Source organism: Leptodactylus fuscus, chromosome 2, assembly GCF_031893055.1.
Source record: "Leptodactylus fuscus isolate aLepFus1 chromosome 2, aLepFus1.hap2, whole genome shotgun sequence".
NCBI classification, from domain to species: domain Eukaryota; kingdom Metazoa; phylum Chordata; class Amphibia; order Anura; family Leptodactylidae; genus Leptodactylus; species Leptodactylus fuscus.
Genome location: NC_134266.1, coordinates 271,397,485 through 271,413,692, shown reverse-complemented (window position 1 = coordinate 271,413,692; position 16,208 = coordinate 271,397,485). Strand labels below are relative to the sequence as shown.

General features: G+C 41.5%; 1 protein-coding gene across 2 annotated transcripts in view; it reads right to left on the bottom strand.

The window, feature by feature from the left end:
• LRRC32 (leucine rich repeat containing 32) overlaps nucleotides 1–16,208 on the bottom strand; it is a 42,656-nt gene that overhangs the window by 26,328 nt on the left and 120 nt on the right. The window contains exon 2 of one of the 2 annotated variants that reach the window (XM_075262998.1): nucleotides 9,754–9,960. The exons of the other annotated variant lie outside the window; for it this stretch is intronic. The gene's annotated coding sequence lies outside the window, so the exon portion shown is untranslated. The remainder of the gene's footprint in view (nucleotides 1–9,753; nucleotides 9,961–16,208) is intronic. 2 annotated transcript variants of the gene reach the window in all.

Sequence of the window (16,208 nt, the reverse complement as noted above, 5' to 3'; positions counted from 1 at the left end):
TACAGGGGCAACTATGGGATTAAAAGCGATCCCTTCACTTTCAATAGTACAGTAGCTGATGATGGTTCCATAGAAAATGTCAACACGATCCTTCTTAGCAAGAAAACGTTGTCTGGGACAGCTCCTCTCTCTATTTACTGAATACAAGGTACCGCTATGGGGTCTTAGTGCACCCCTGAGATTAAATTGTTCCCATTACAAGCTGATAATACTTTATATTTCTCATTTGCAGCTTTACAGAATTGTCTGCAGAACCCTTGTTTTTGGTGCGCTGTATTCTAAGGGATTAAGTAACCCCTAGTCCATTAGGATAGTGCTAATCCTCTCTTTACTGCATACAGGGTACCGCTATGGGGTCTCAGTGCACCCCTTAGATTAAATCCGTGCCATTACAAACTGTTCATTCTGTACATTTCCCAATTGCAGCCTTAGACAGCCCCCTGCAGAACCCTTGTTTTTTGCAAACTGTATTCTATGGAGAAAAGTAATCCCTATTTCATGAGGACAGTTTCAATCATCTCTATTCACTGAATACAAGGTACCGCTATGGGGTCTCAGTGCACTCTTCAAATAAAATTGGTTTCTTTATAAGCTTATAATACTGTACATTTGCAATTTGCAGCCTTAAACTGCCTGCAGAACCTTTGCTTTTACTAAGCTGTATTCTATGGGAAAAAGTAACCTTAGATCATCAGGACAGCACCAATCTTTTCGCTGAATACAAGGTACCGCTATGGGGTCTCAGTGCACCCCTGAGATTAAATCAATGCTCCTAAAATTGTTAATCTTGTATATTTCCTAATTGCAGTCTTAAAGTTTCACCTTGAGAGCCCTTGTGTTTTGTTAATCTGTATTCTATGTGAAAACATAGTCCCTAGTTTATCTAGACAGCGCCAAACCTCTTTCTAGTCACTGAATACAGGGTACGACAATGGGGTCTCAGTGCACCCCTGAAATGAAAGTCCCTTTACAATCTGATACTAAACTACAATCCCCATTCGCAACCTTAAACCTTATTTTGTAATTGTAGAATTTTTTAATATTATTTTCTAGCCATCTTGCCTGATCTTCACCCTCTACCCTGTTAATTTAGTGCCGTGCTGCACAGCATGTACAGGGTCATATTGAAGAATTTCCTAGACATGACTTTAAGTAGAATTTTTTAGACATGTTCTATTCGGAAAGGGGTAGGAGATAAGCCGTGACATCAGCGATTGTCAGTAGTGATAGCGTGTTTTCCCGAAAATAGGTCATCCCCTGAAAATAAGGCATGGGGGAGGTTTCTGTTTAATTGCCTAATATAAGGCACCCCCTGAAAATAAGGCATCACCCAAAAACCATTGCAGCACAACACTGTGCGCGATGTTCTGTGTGCACAGGAAAGCCGGCTGCTGCCTCTGCTGTGATACCGTAGGTTGTATCCACTGTCCCTGCTGCTGTAGGATGAGTTGGTAGATGCCGCTGTGCATATGGTGCGGGGGTGTCGGCTCTCCCAGCTCATCCCACAGCAGCCAGAACAGTGGTATCACAGCAGCCGGCTTTCCTGTGCACATGGAACACAGTGCACAGCATTCAGCCGGCTGCAATGCCCACAGAGTGAGGCTCTCCAGCAACTGCGGCAGCCTCGCTAAGCCCCGCCCACCACTTCCGCCGCTGCGATCAACAGCAGCATCAGCGCTGCTATGAAGATGGGGAAGGTAAGTAGCCTACCCCCCCCCCCTCCCCTAACCTTCTGAATGTCTTATAGAGCGGGTTGCAAGTGGCAGTCTATTTTTAGGTTTAGTTATCATAGTGAAAATTGCAGGCTATAGTAGTTTTTTTTTTTTTTAAATATAGATAATGACATGGAATATTTTTTTCAATAGCAAAAATTCTTTAAAAATATGTTAATAAAAGTGTGGGTTAAAAAGTAGGTAATTTCTGGTGACTTCTGCCAAACTCAAGCTTTACTATATGAGAACAAGTAGTACCTAGTTCGTCAGTACAGCTCCTAGAATCGGGCACTGCTATGGGCTCGCAGTCTACCCCAAAATTAAATTTTCCAGTGTATTAATTTTAAATAAAAGTGGAGATAGATTGTTCCCGTCTGAACGTTAATGGTCAGAATATCCCATACTGATCTATATATTTTGTATACTCTACCCTGCAGTTTTGGTGACATATATCTTGTATACCCTGCACTCTTGCTGACTTGTAGGAAACAGGTGAGATTACAAGGTACCTACTCTTGGTGCAGCTGCTGCACCCCTATTCCCCCCTCCTCCGCTCACCATTGTTCTGGTTGTTTCCCTTTATCTTACCCATGTGCGCGGTCACCTGTTCCCCGGTGACATGATCGGGTTTCACAGCTGACTTCCTGCAGATTTCAGGCGATTTCCAGGTGACATTAAGATAAATACTGGGTTGCAAGGTATTAGTCAACATGTCACCAGGAAGCTCGGCCGTGACGACAGTCGGGTATTTATAGGTCAGAATTTTGCAGGCAATACATTCTTTATAGTATTGTTACATTTCTTGTTTTTTGTGTGATCATAGTATATTGTGCAGGGATCCGGAGGGAACGTCTTCATGTCAGTCCCTATCAATAGTGGGATCGCCTGTCTGCAGCACCTATAGGACTGGGACTTATATTAGGATTCAGGGACACACGTGGAGGCTCCTGGGTACAAATAAAAATGGTGCAGGTCCTCATACCAGCTCTGGAGCTTGGAATCTACTGCCTCCCTACAGTAAGGCCCTCACTACCAAAGTCTACAGTATAAGTTATGGAAATAGGTAGAATGATACTGCAAATGCAGCCCTGTTCATACTGATCTTTCTGATTCATATTTGCATTGTCAGGACTCCTAAGATACTTAGCCACGTAGAACAGAAGTAATTCAGCAGAGCAATCTCGTTCCTACGCCATGGCAGGCTGCCTGACAACCCCCAGGAGGGGTACGATGGCTGCCTTCCCTAGTTGTCAGCCAGAATCTGAGACCATCACCTAAAAGCAACTGCACAAAAGATTCAAGCGAGAGGACGGTCAGTTATCAAAACGTTGCGCTGGGTTGTTGTGGGTAACAAGATTACGTATTATATTGTTGTATTATTTCTATAATTGAAGGTTGTCTCCTTAAAGGTAATGTCCATTTTTGACTTTTTTAGACTCCTGCTGACTATACCGTGTTCCTGATGGGACTCTCAGTATTCGTATGTAATCTTCAGGAAAACCCAGATGCCCCTACAGCGCCTCCTCAGGGGAAGTGAAGCATTACATGATGTCCGCTAAAATCAATGGGTTGTCTGAGTAAAGAACGGACACGAAGAGTCTTCCGGAGAGAGAGGGACACTCTGTATAGCTGCTTTCTGCTCTGGATAATTAATAGAGGGCCTGAACGAGACACAACTTAGCCCAAAGCCCAATTGTCATCCTGATGTTAAACCTACATGAGTCTATTGTAAACTTAATGTTAACTCTACATGGATCAAATGTCATCCTGATGGTAACACCACATGGATCAATAGTCATCCTGATGGTAACGCCACATAGATCAAATGTCATCCTGATGGAACACCACATGGATCAATAGTCATCCTGATGGTAACACCACATGGATCAAATGTCATCCTGATGGTAACACCACATGGATCAATAGTCATCCTGATGGTAACACCACATGGATCAAATGTCATCCTGATGGTAACACCACATGGATCAAATGTCATCCTGATGGTAACACCACATGGATCAAATGTCATCCTGATGGTAACACCACATGGATCAAATGTCATCCTGATGGTAACGCCACATAGATCAAATGTCATCCTGATGGAACACCACATGGATCAATAGTCATCCTGATGGTAACACCACATGGATCAAATGTCATCCTGATGGTAACACCACATGGATCAATAGTCATCCTGATGGTAACACCACATGGATCAAATGTCATCCTGATGGTAACACCACATGGATCAAATGTCATCCTGATGGTAACGCCACATAGATCAAATGTCATCCTGATGGTAACGCCACATAGATCAAATGTCATCCTGATGGAACACCACATGGATCAAATGTCATCCTGATGGAACACCACATGGATCAAATGTCATCCTGATGGTAACGCCACATAGATCAAATGTCATCCTGATGGAACACCACATGGATCAATAGTCATCCTGATGGTAACACCACATGGATCCATTGTCATCCTGATGGTAACACCACATGGATCAATTGTCATCCTGATGGTAACACCACATGGATCAATAGTCATCCTGATGGTAACGCCACATAGATCAAATGTCATCCTGATGGAACACCACATGGATCAATAGTCATCCTGATGGTAACACCACATGGATCAAATGTCATCCTGATGGTAACACCACATGGATCAAATGTCATCCTGATGGTAACGCCACATAGATCAAATGTCATCCTGATGGAACACCACATGGATCAATAGTCATCCTGATGGTAACACCACATGGATCAAATGTCATCCTGATGGTAACACCACATGGATCAAATGTCATCCTGATGGTAACGCCACATAGATCAAATGTCATCCTGATGGTAACACCACATGGATCAAATGTCATCCTGATGGAACACCACATGGATCAAATGTCATCCTGATGGTAACGCCACATAGATCAAATGTCATCCTGATGGAACACCACATGGATCAATAGTCATCCTGATGGTAACACCACATGGATCCATTGTCATCCTGATGGTAACACCACATGGATCAATTGTGATCCTGATGGTAACACCACATGGATCAATAGTCATCCTGATGGTAACACCACATGGATCAAATGTCATCCTGATGGTAACACCACATGGATCAATTGTCTTCCTGATGGTAACACCACATGGATCAATTGTCATCCTGATGGTAACACCACATGGATCAATTGTCATCCTGATGGTAACACCACATGGATCAAATGTCATCCTGATGGTAACGCCACATAGATCAAATGTCATCCTGATGGTAACACCACATGGATCCATTGTCATCCTGATGGTAACACCACATGGATCAATTGTGATCCTGATGGAACACCACATGGATCAATAGTCATCCTGATGGTAACACCACATGGATCAAATGTCATCCTGATGGTAACACCACATGGATCAATAGTCATCCTGATGGTAACACCACATGGATCAAATGTCATCCTGATGGTAACACCACATGGATCAATAGTCATCCTGATGGTAACACCACATGGATCAATAGTCATCCTGATGGTAACACCACATGGATCAATAGTCATCCTGATGGTAACACCACATGGATCAATAGTCATCCTGATGGTAACACCACATGGATCAATAGTCATCCTGATGATAACACCACATGGATCAATTGTCATCCTGATGATAACACCACATGGATCCATTGTCATCCTGATGGTAACACCACATGGATCAAATTTCATCCTGATGGTAACACCACATGGATCCATTGTCATCCTGATGGTAACACCACATGGATCAATAGTCATCCTGATGGTAACACCACATGGATCAAATGTCATCCTGATGGTAACACCACATGGATCAATTGTCATCCTGATGGTAACACCACATGGATCAAATGTCATCCTGATGGTAACACCACATGGATCAATTGTCATCCTGATGGTAACACCACATGGATCAATTGTCATCCTGATGGTAACACCACATGGATCAAATGTCATCCTGATGGTAACACCACATGGATCAATTGTCATCCTGATGGTAACGCCACATAGATCAAATGTCATCCTGATGGTAACACCACATGGATCAATAGTCATCCTGATGGTTACACCACATGGATCAATAGTCATCCTGATGGTAACACCACATGGATCAATAGTCATCCTGATGGTAACACCACATGGATCAAATGTCATCCTGATGGTAACGCCACATAGATCAAATGTCATCCTGATGGTAACACCACATGGATCCATTGTCATCCTGATGGTAACACCACATGGATCAATTGTGATCCTGATGGAACACCACATGGATCAATAGTCATCCTGATGGTAACACCACATGGATCAAATGTCATCCTGATGGTAACACCACATGGATCAATTGTCTTCCTGATGGTAACACCACATGGATCAATTGTCATCCTGATGGTAACACCACATGGATCAATTGTCATCCTGATGATAACACCACATGGATCAAATGTCATCCTGATGGTAACGCCACATAGATCAAATGTCATCCTGATGGTAACACCACATGGATCCATTGTCATCCTGATGGTAACACCACATGGATCAATTGTTATCCTGATGGAACACCACATGGATCAATAGTCATCCTGATGGTAACACCACATGGATCAAATGTCATCCTGATGGTAACACCACATGGATCAATAGTCATCCTGATGGTAACACCACATGGATCAAATGTCATCCTGATGGTAACACCACATGGATCAATAGTCATCCTGATGGTAACACCACATGGATCAAATGTCATCCTGATGGTAACACCACATGGATCAATTGTCATCCTGATGGTAACACCACATGGATCAAATGTCATCCTGATGGTAACACCACATGGATCAAATGTCATGCTGATGATAACACCACATGGATCCATTGTCATCCTGATGGTAACACCACATGGATCAATAGTCATCCTGATGGTAACACCACATGGATCAAATGTCATCCTGATGGTAACACCACATGGATCAATAGTCATCCTGATGGTAACACCACATGGATCAATAGTCATCCTGATGGTAACACCACATGGATCAATAGTCATCCTGATGGTAACACCACATGGATCAATAGTCATCCTGATGGTAACACCACATGGATCAATAGTCATCCTGATGGTAACACCACATGGATCACTAGTCATCCTGATGGTAACACCACATGGATCAAATGTCATCCTGATGGTAACACCACATGGATCAATTGTCATCCTGATGGTAACACCACATGGATCAATTGTCATCCTGATGATAACACCACGTGGATCAATTGTCATCCTGATGATAACACCACATGGATCCATTGTCATCCTGATGGTAACACCACATGGATCAAATTTCATCCTGATGGTAACACCACATGGATCCATTGTCATCCTGATGGTAACACCACATGGATCAATTGTCATCCTGATGGTAACACCACATGGATCAAATGTCATCCTGATGGTAACACCACATGGATCAATTGTCATCCTGATGGTAACACCACATGGATCAATTGTCATCCTGATGGTAACACCACATGGATCAAATGTCATCCTGATGGTAACACCACATGGATCAAATGTCATCCTGATGGTAACGCCACATAGATCAAATGTCATGCTGATGATAACACCACATGGATCCATTGTCATCCTGATGGTAACACCACATGGATCAATAGTCATCCTGATGGTAACACCACATGGATCCATTGTCATCCTGATGGTAACACCACATGGATCAATTGTCATCCTGATGGTAACACCACATGGATCAAATGTCATCCTGATGGAACACCACATGGATCAATAGTCATCCTGATGGTAACACCACATGGATCAAATGTCATCCTGATGGTAACACCACATGGATCAATAGTCATCCTGATGGTAACACCACATGGATCAAATGTCATCCTGATGGTAACACCACATGGATCAATAGTCATCCTGATGGTAACACCACATGGATCAATAGTCATCCTGATGGTAACACCACATGGATCAATAGTCATCCTGATGGTAACACCACATGGATCAATAGTCATCCTGATGGTAACACCACATGGATCAAATGTCATTCTGATGGTAACACCACATGGATCAATTGTCATCCTGATGGTAACACCACATGGATCAATTGTCATCCTGATGATAACACCACATGGATCAATTGTCATCCTGATGATAACACCACATGGATCCATTGTCATCCTGATGGTAACACCACATGGATCAAATTTCATCCTGATGGTAACACCACATGGATCCATTGTCATCCTGATGGTAACACCACATGGATCAATAGTCATCCTGATGGTAACACCACATGGATCAAATGTCATCCTGATGGTAACACCACATGGATCAATTGTCATCCTGATGGTAACACCACATGGATCAAATGTCATCCTGATGGTAACACCACATGGATCAATTGTCATCCTGATGGTAACACCACATGGATCAATTGTCATCCTGATGGAACACCACATGGATCAATAGTCATCCTGATGGTAACACCACATGGATCAATTGTCATCCTGATGGTAACACCACATGGATCAATTGTCATCCTGATGGTAACACCACATGGATCAAATGTCATCCTGATGGTAACACCACATGGATCAATTGTCATCCTGATGGTAACGCCACATAGATCAAATGTCATCCTGATGGTAACACCACATGGATCAATAGTCATCCTGATGGTTACACCACATGGATCAATAGTCATCCTGATGGTAACACCACATGGATCAATAGTCATCCTGATGGTAACACCACATGGATCAAATGTCATCCTGATGGTAACGCCACATAGATCAAATGTCATCCTGATGGTAACACCACATGGATCCATTGTCATCCTGATGGTAACACCACATGGATCAATTGTGATCCTGATGGAACACCACATGGATCAATAGTCATCCTGATGGTAACACCACATGGATCAAATGTCATCCTGATGGTAACACCACATGGATCAATTGTCTTCCTGATGGTAACACCACATGGATCAATTGTCATCCTGATGGTAACACCACATGGATCAATTGTCATCCTGATGATAACACCACATGGATCAAATGTCATCCTGATGGTAACGCCACATAGATCAAATGTCATCCTGATGGTAACACCACATGGATCCATTGTCATCCTGATGGTAACACCACATGGATCAATTGTCATCCTGATGGAACACCACATGGATCAATAGTCATCCTGATGGTAACACCACATGGATCAAATGTCATCCTGATGGTAACACCACATGGATCAATAGTCATCCTGATGGTAACACCACATGGATCAAATGTCATCCTGATGGTAACACCACATGGATCAATAGTCATCCTGATGGTAACACCACATGGATCAAATGTCATCCTGATGGTAACACCACATGGATCAATTGTCATCCTGATGGTAACACCACATGGATCAAATGTCATCCTGATGGTAACACCACATGGATCAAATGTCATGCTGATGATAACACCACATGGATCCATTGTCATCCTGATGGTAACACCACATGGATCAATAGTCATCCTGATGCTAATTCCACGTCCCAATTGTCATCCCAAACCTAACCTCATATGACTCAATTGTCATCCTGATGGTAACCCCTACAAGGCTCCATCCTGATCTATTCTCATCCAGTCTCCCAACAAGGCCCAATTGTCATCCGGATGCAAGTCTATTGTAACCCTAATGTCATCTCCACATGGCTCAGTTGTCATCTTGATGTTGCCCCAATTGTCATCCTAATCACTAACTTGGGCAGACTTATACCACACATGGTCACCATAGCTAATAAGCTTCTTGACTTTAGTCTCCAAGGTTATGCCCCAACAGGTGAGTTCCTGCCACCACGGCCTCATGACATTCCCATGGTAGATGCCCCTATAACCTACGTAGCAAGACCTTCAGGCAGGACCAGACACCTGTAACTGTTTAATAACAGTTGGCATCCATAAGGAAGGCGGGGTAAGACTCACTTAAGAAAAATAAACGTCTTTAAGAAATTTCCAACAGTCAGGGATTAAAACTTGTTTTTCCGGAAATGTGAAGGTGGGAATCTACGTGAGGGCATCGTCTGCATCGCGCCGTTCCTTTATTGATGATGATTTATGACAATGACATCAGTGTTTCGCAGCGTTTTTTTTGTTATTGCAGCCATGTTTTTCTCATGTCCTCGCCTCTACCTGCGGAGACGGGAACAATAACAGAAGAAATATCTATAGACGGCTTCGGTGATTGTGTCGAATCAGCGAGAAGTTTATTGGGTACTTTGTAGCTTTTATGGCCGGGTTTATGGTTTACGGCTTGTACTCAGTCGGTTCCCAGGTTACAATGGGGTTTGTATTGTTATTAAATGGAGGAGCCCCTGTTATAGCCCCAGGTGGAGGCCGCTCCTGGCACTGGAGGGTTTCCCATAAGATAGAATAGGCTGTATACACTCCTCACCTCTCCTGGGTGTCCTCTTCTCACCACCTCATGCACGCTGGGGTCACAGCTGAGACCGGAGATTGGGTCATGATGTCAGTGCACCCCACATGACCGCTCAGTCCCATCACAGACCTCAGCAGAACGAGACCCAAAGAGGATGCCATGGACCACTGAGCCTAGGAAGCCTAGGAGAGGTGAGTAAGACTGTTTACTAACCTCTCTCTGGGCCTCTGTCTGGGGTCTGGGGGGATCCTCAAAAATTTCATTCAGTCAAACCCCAAATTTTTGGAGAATTTAGGCATGAATCCAAGTTGTTACCAACCAGTTCAGTCGTCCCTAGTCTCTGGGTATATGAGCTCTGGACTCTGTATCTGCAGTCTCTGATCCCTATATCTCTGAGCTTTGTATATATGAGTGCTATATATATCTGTAGAGCTCTGGTCTTTGTATACATGGTCTCTGTGTATTGGAGCACTGGACTCTGCAGATATGAGTTTTAGTTTCTGTATATATGATTGCTGATCTCTGTATCTGTAGTCTCTGATCCCTATATCTCTGAGCTCTGGTCTCTGTATTTGTAGTCTCTGATCCCTGTATCTCTTTGCTCTGGTCTATGTCTCTGATCTCTGTTCTTGTTTCTCTGATCTCTGTAGCTTTGAGCTCTGTTCTGTATCTGTAGTCTCTGATCCCTATATCTCTGAGCTCTGCTTTCTGTATATATGATTTATCGCCTGTATATCTGTATTCTCTGATCCCTATATCTCTGTCTCTGGTCTCTGTATATATGAGCTCTGGTCTCTGTATATATGAGCACTGGTCTATGCCTCTGATCTCTGTTCTTTTTCCTCTGATCTCTGTTCTTGTTTCTCTGATCTCTGTAGCTCTGAGCTCTGTTCTGTATCTGTAGTCTCTGATCCCTATATCTCTTTGCTCTGGTCTCTGTGTATATGAGCTCTGGTCTATGTCTCTGATCTCCGTTCTTGTTTCTCTGATCCCTATATCTCTTTGCTCTTGTCTCTGTATCTGTAGTCTCTGATCCCTATATCTCTGAGCTCTGGTCTCTGTATATATGCTTTGTCGCCTGTATATCTGTATTCTCTGATCCCTATATCTATGGTCTCTGTATATATACAAGCACTGGTTTATACCTCTGATCTCTGTATCTCTGATCTATATACCCCTGACCTGTATCACACCACATTACGGGTCCTATTTCCCACCTCTGTATCTTGATGATCCCTTTAATTTGCACGGGTCAGACAGTTCAGCAGCCTCCATGAATTCGGTGTTTTCCATGTCACATGGATCTAGTACCAAGTGCTATCACGCTGTGGCCATTATGTTATCTGCTGTCGCTCTGATATAATTATGGTATTACCGGCCGGGGAACATGCGATGACTGGTGCCCGGGGTGCCACATTTACTGGAAATAGCTGAAGCGGCCGCATGTGGAGAAGTTTCCACCCGTTACTTTCACTAACACTTTTTTTCAAGGTGGTTTCCATCCTCTTTGCTCAGACAAAGCTATTCACTTAGTGTCCTTATCTGGGCAATGAGCTGTAATCTATGCAGTAACCTGGCAGGAAGGGCTCAATTTACCTGCAGCGCCCCCGCAGGGGAAATGAAGAATTACACAGTGTCCATTCACATCAATAAATTGTCTGTGTATTGTAGGACAGGTCAGGTCCTCCAGAGAGGAACCATCCTTAACAAAGGACCCCCTTCTAATAGGAGGAATCAAATTGGGTTTTTTGAACCAGACAACCCCTTTAACCCAACCTTTGAGCAGGACTAGCTTTGTACAAATTTTGCAGCCTTTGGATAACATGGTACCCAGGCTAGACAATACTCTTTAAGCTAAACATGGCTGCAGCTGCCCAAATCTTTCTGCTATTTGCTAACATATAGAAATCCCGGCTCTTTAGCTCACAGAGCATTGTCTAGACTGATACAATTGTCCCCACTTGTCAGCAGAAAGCAGGACAACTTTTATAACCTGCATCTTATCCAGACAATGCTTTGTGAGCTAAACACATCAGCAGCGCCAGCACAAATCACGCTGCTAGATGATACAATACATCAGCCAAGGGTCCAGGCTCTTTAGCTTACAGAGCATTGTCTAGAGTCCTGCTTGTTGAGCTCACAGAGAATTGTTTAGACTGGATACAATTGTTTCCACTTCTCAGTTGAGAGCAGGACTCGCCATATTCTAGTCTGGTGTCCAGGCTGTTCAGCTCACAGAGCATTGTCTAGACTGAATGTAATTGTCCACACTTCTCAGCAGAGAGCAGGACAGCTTTTATAGCCTGTATCCTTTCTAGTCCAGGCAGATGAGCTCACAGAGCATTGTCTAGACTAGATAGAATTGCCCACACTTCCTAGTGGAGAGCAGGACTCGCTATGTACAGGGTTACTGTCTCTGACCAAGAAGGTCTCAGTCACTGACAGCAAGCAGAGATCTGGGAAAGCTGGATATTGGTGAAAAAACTGTAAGTATTAGAAAGCTGCAGAACTTCTCTAAGTATAGAAGACTGGATATCTCTGGGGTATCATACAAAATGACCATTCCTTTAATGCAACATTGATGTTAGATGTCGGATTACCAAATATTCTGGATTATTAGACCTTCATATACAAGTGTATACTAATAAGGGGAGGAGGAACAGAATAAGATGTTACTGTAAAACCTGCTATTACTGTGTGATCCTTCTGCTCATAATCTTATAGGAGTCCAAGTGTCTATGATATGAGGCAAGATTAAAGGACTGTCACTGCACCCTCTATAATAGATAGATAGATAGATAGATAGATAGATAGATAGATAGAGATAGGAGATGATAGATAGGAGATAGATAGATAGATAGATAGAGATAGGAGATAGATAGATAGATAGATAGATAGATAGATAGATAGATAGTTATATAGATAGATAGGAGATATATAGATAGATGATAGATAGATCGATCGATCGATAGATAGATAGATAGATAGATAGATGGATAGATAGATAGTTATATAGATAGATATATAGATATAGATAGGAGATATAGATAGATAGATAGATAGATAGATAGATAGATAGATTGATAGATAGATAGATAGATAGATAGATAGATAGGAGATAGATAGATAGATAGATAGATATAGATAGGAGATATAGATAGATAGATAGATAGATAGATAGATAGATAGGAGATAGATAGATAGATAGGAGATAGATAGATAGATAGATAGATAGATAGATAGATAGATAGGAGATAGATAGATAGATAGATAGATAGATAGATAGATAGATAGATAGGAGATAGATAGGAGATAGATAGATAGATAGATAGATAGATAGATAGATAGGAGATAGATAGATAGATAGATAGATACTATCTATCTATCTATCTATCTATCTATCTATCTATCTATCTATCTCCTATCTACCTATCTATTTATCTCCTATCTATCTATCTATCTATCTATCTATCTCCTATCTATCTATCTATCTATCTATCTATCTATCTATCTATCTATCTCCTATCTATTAGATAGGAGATAGATTCCTTAGACAGTCTCATGACATCATGTAGCTGCACAATCATCCATATTCCCGTGTGTGCCAAGTCTAATATTTATGATGACATTGTCACGCAGCCAAACAAATTTGCCAAACAAACCAACAACTACCCAGTGTGCGCGGCCAAGACTCCAGTGGGAACCTCTGCGGCCTCACATCAGTGTTACAGCAGCTGCAGAGAAGGTGCCGGCAGCTGGTCCACATGTCAGAGGACCCGGGCAGAGTATATATAATATATACCAGCAATAGCTAAAGAGAGAAGAGAGCCCTGCTGTATGTGACATGTTATCTATGAGATCTTTATCCCTACTACAGCTCTGCTACATTGTATCCACATGGGGTTTGTTAGCTCATCCCAGACTGTCACATTGTAACTTCTACTGGTGACCAAAGAGTCTGCAGCAGAACTACAAGTCTCAGCAGGATGGGAATGGACTGATAGATCCACTAAGAAGAATTAAAGAGATATACAGTAGAAGAAGTAAAGGAGACTGTGCTATAATAGTAATAATACTGCCCTTATACATATAGATATAGGAGGGATAGATAGATAGATAGATAGATAGATAGATAGATAGATAGATAGATAGATAGGAGATAGATAGATAGATAGATAGATAGATAGATAGGAGATAGATAGATAGATAGATAGATAGATAGATAGGAGATAGATAGATAGATAGATAGATAGATAGGAGATAGATAGATAGATAGATAGATAGATGATAGATAGATAGATAGATAGATAGATAGATAGAAGACAGATAGATAGATAGGGAGATAGATAGATAGGAGACAGATAGATAGATAGGGAGATAGATAGATAGATGATAGATAGATAGATAGATAGATAGATAGATAGATAGGAGACAGATAGATAGATAGATAGATAGGAGATAGATAGATAGGCGATAGATAGATAGATAGATAGATAGATAGATAGATAGATAGATAGGAGATAGATAGATAGATAGATAGATAGATAGATAGATAGATAGATAGGAGATAGATAGATAGATAGATAGATAGGAGACAGATAGATAGATAGATAGATAGATAGGAGATAGATAGATAGATAGATAGATAGATAGGAGACAGATAGATAGATAGTAGATAGATAGATAGATAGATAGATAGATAGGAGACAGATAGATAGATAGATAGATAGATAGATAGGAGATAGATAGATAGATAGATAGATAGATAGAAGACAGATAGATAGATAGGGAGATAGATAGATAGGAGACAGATAGATAGATAGATAGATAGATAGATAGGAGATAGATAGATAGGAGACAGATAGATAGATAGGGAGATAGATAGATAGATAGATAGATAGATAGATAGATAGGAGATAGATAGATAGATAGATAGGAGACAGATAGATAGATAGATAGATAGATAGATAGATAGATAGGAGATAGATAGATAGGAGATAGATAGATAGATAGATAGATAGATAGGAGATAGATAGATAGGAGATAGATAGATAGATAGATAGATAGATAGATAGGAGACAGATAGATAGGAGATAGATAGATAGATAGATAGATAGATAGATAGATAGATGATAGATAGATAGATAGGAGACAGATAGATAGATAGATAGATAGATAGATAGATAGATAGATAGACAGATAGGAGATAGATAGATAGATAGATAGATAGATAGATAGATAGATAGATAGGAGACAGATAGATAGATAGATAGATAGATAGGAGACAGATAGATAGATAGATAGATAGATAGATAGATAGGAGATAGATAGATAGATAGATAGATAGATAGATAGGAGACAGATAGATAGATAGATAGATAGATAGATAGATAGATAGATAGATACCACAGGACTTATCTCACCTTCTCCTCTGTTACCTCATTGAGTTATTACTGTGCATTAATGTTGCATCCAAAACACACAGACACAGCAGAGCGGAGTTTGTCAGGCTTTTGCCAGTTCCTTATGATAAGACAGAACCTGAAGCAAATCTCCTGCATTATCTTAAAGTGTTTTATCTGAATGTAGAAATGATTCAGCCCCATAGACTTAGTTGTCACACTCAGCTCTGCTACATCTACATATGTAACTGTAGACACCATAAACATCTGTTGCAGCGACATCGCCCGCTAGTAGCACAAGCGTCCCCAGGCGAGAGTCAACAATCACAGGGTGTGCACTGACAGCCATGTCATAGTCAATGTACACAAGGAGGACGAGCCGTCCTAACATATTACTTTACATGTATCCTGCATGTCAGCTATACAAAGACAATGCACTACATGGCAGATGTAGCAGAGCTGAACTTGTCAACTTACTTCATGTTTTGCGCTGAGGTTATTTGCCATCCCATATAACAGCACTGTCAGGATGTTGTGACAAACTCAGCTCTGCTACATCAGTCTTTTTTTTTTTTCTTTTTCATTTAAAATGTTCTTCC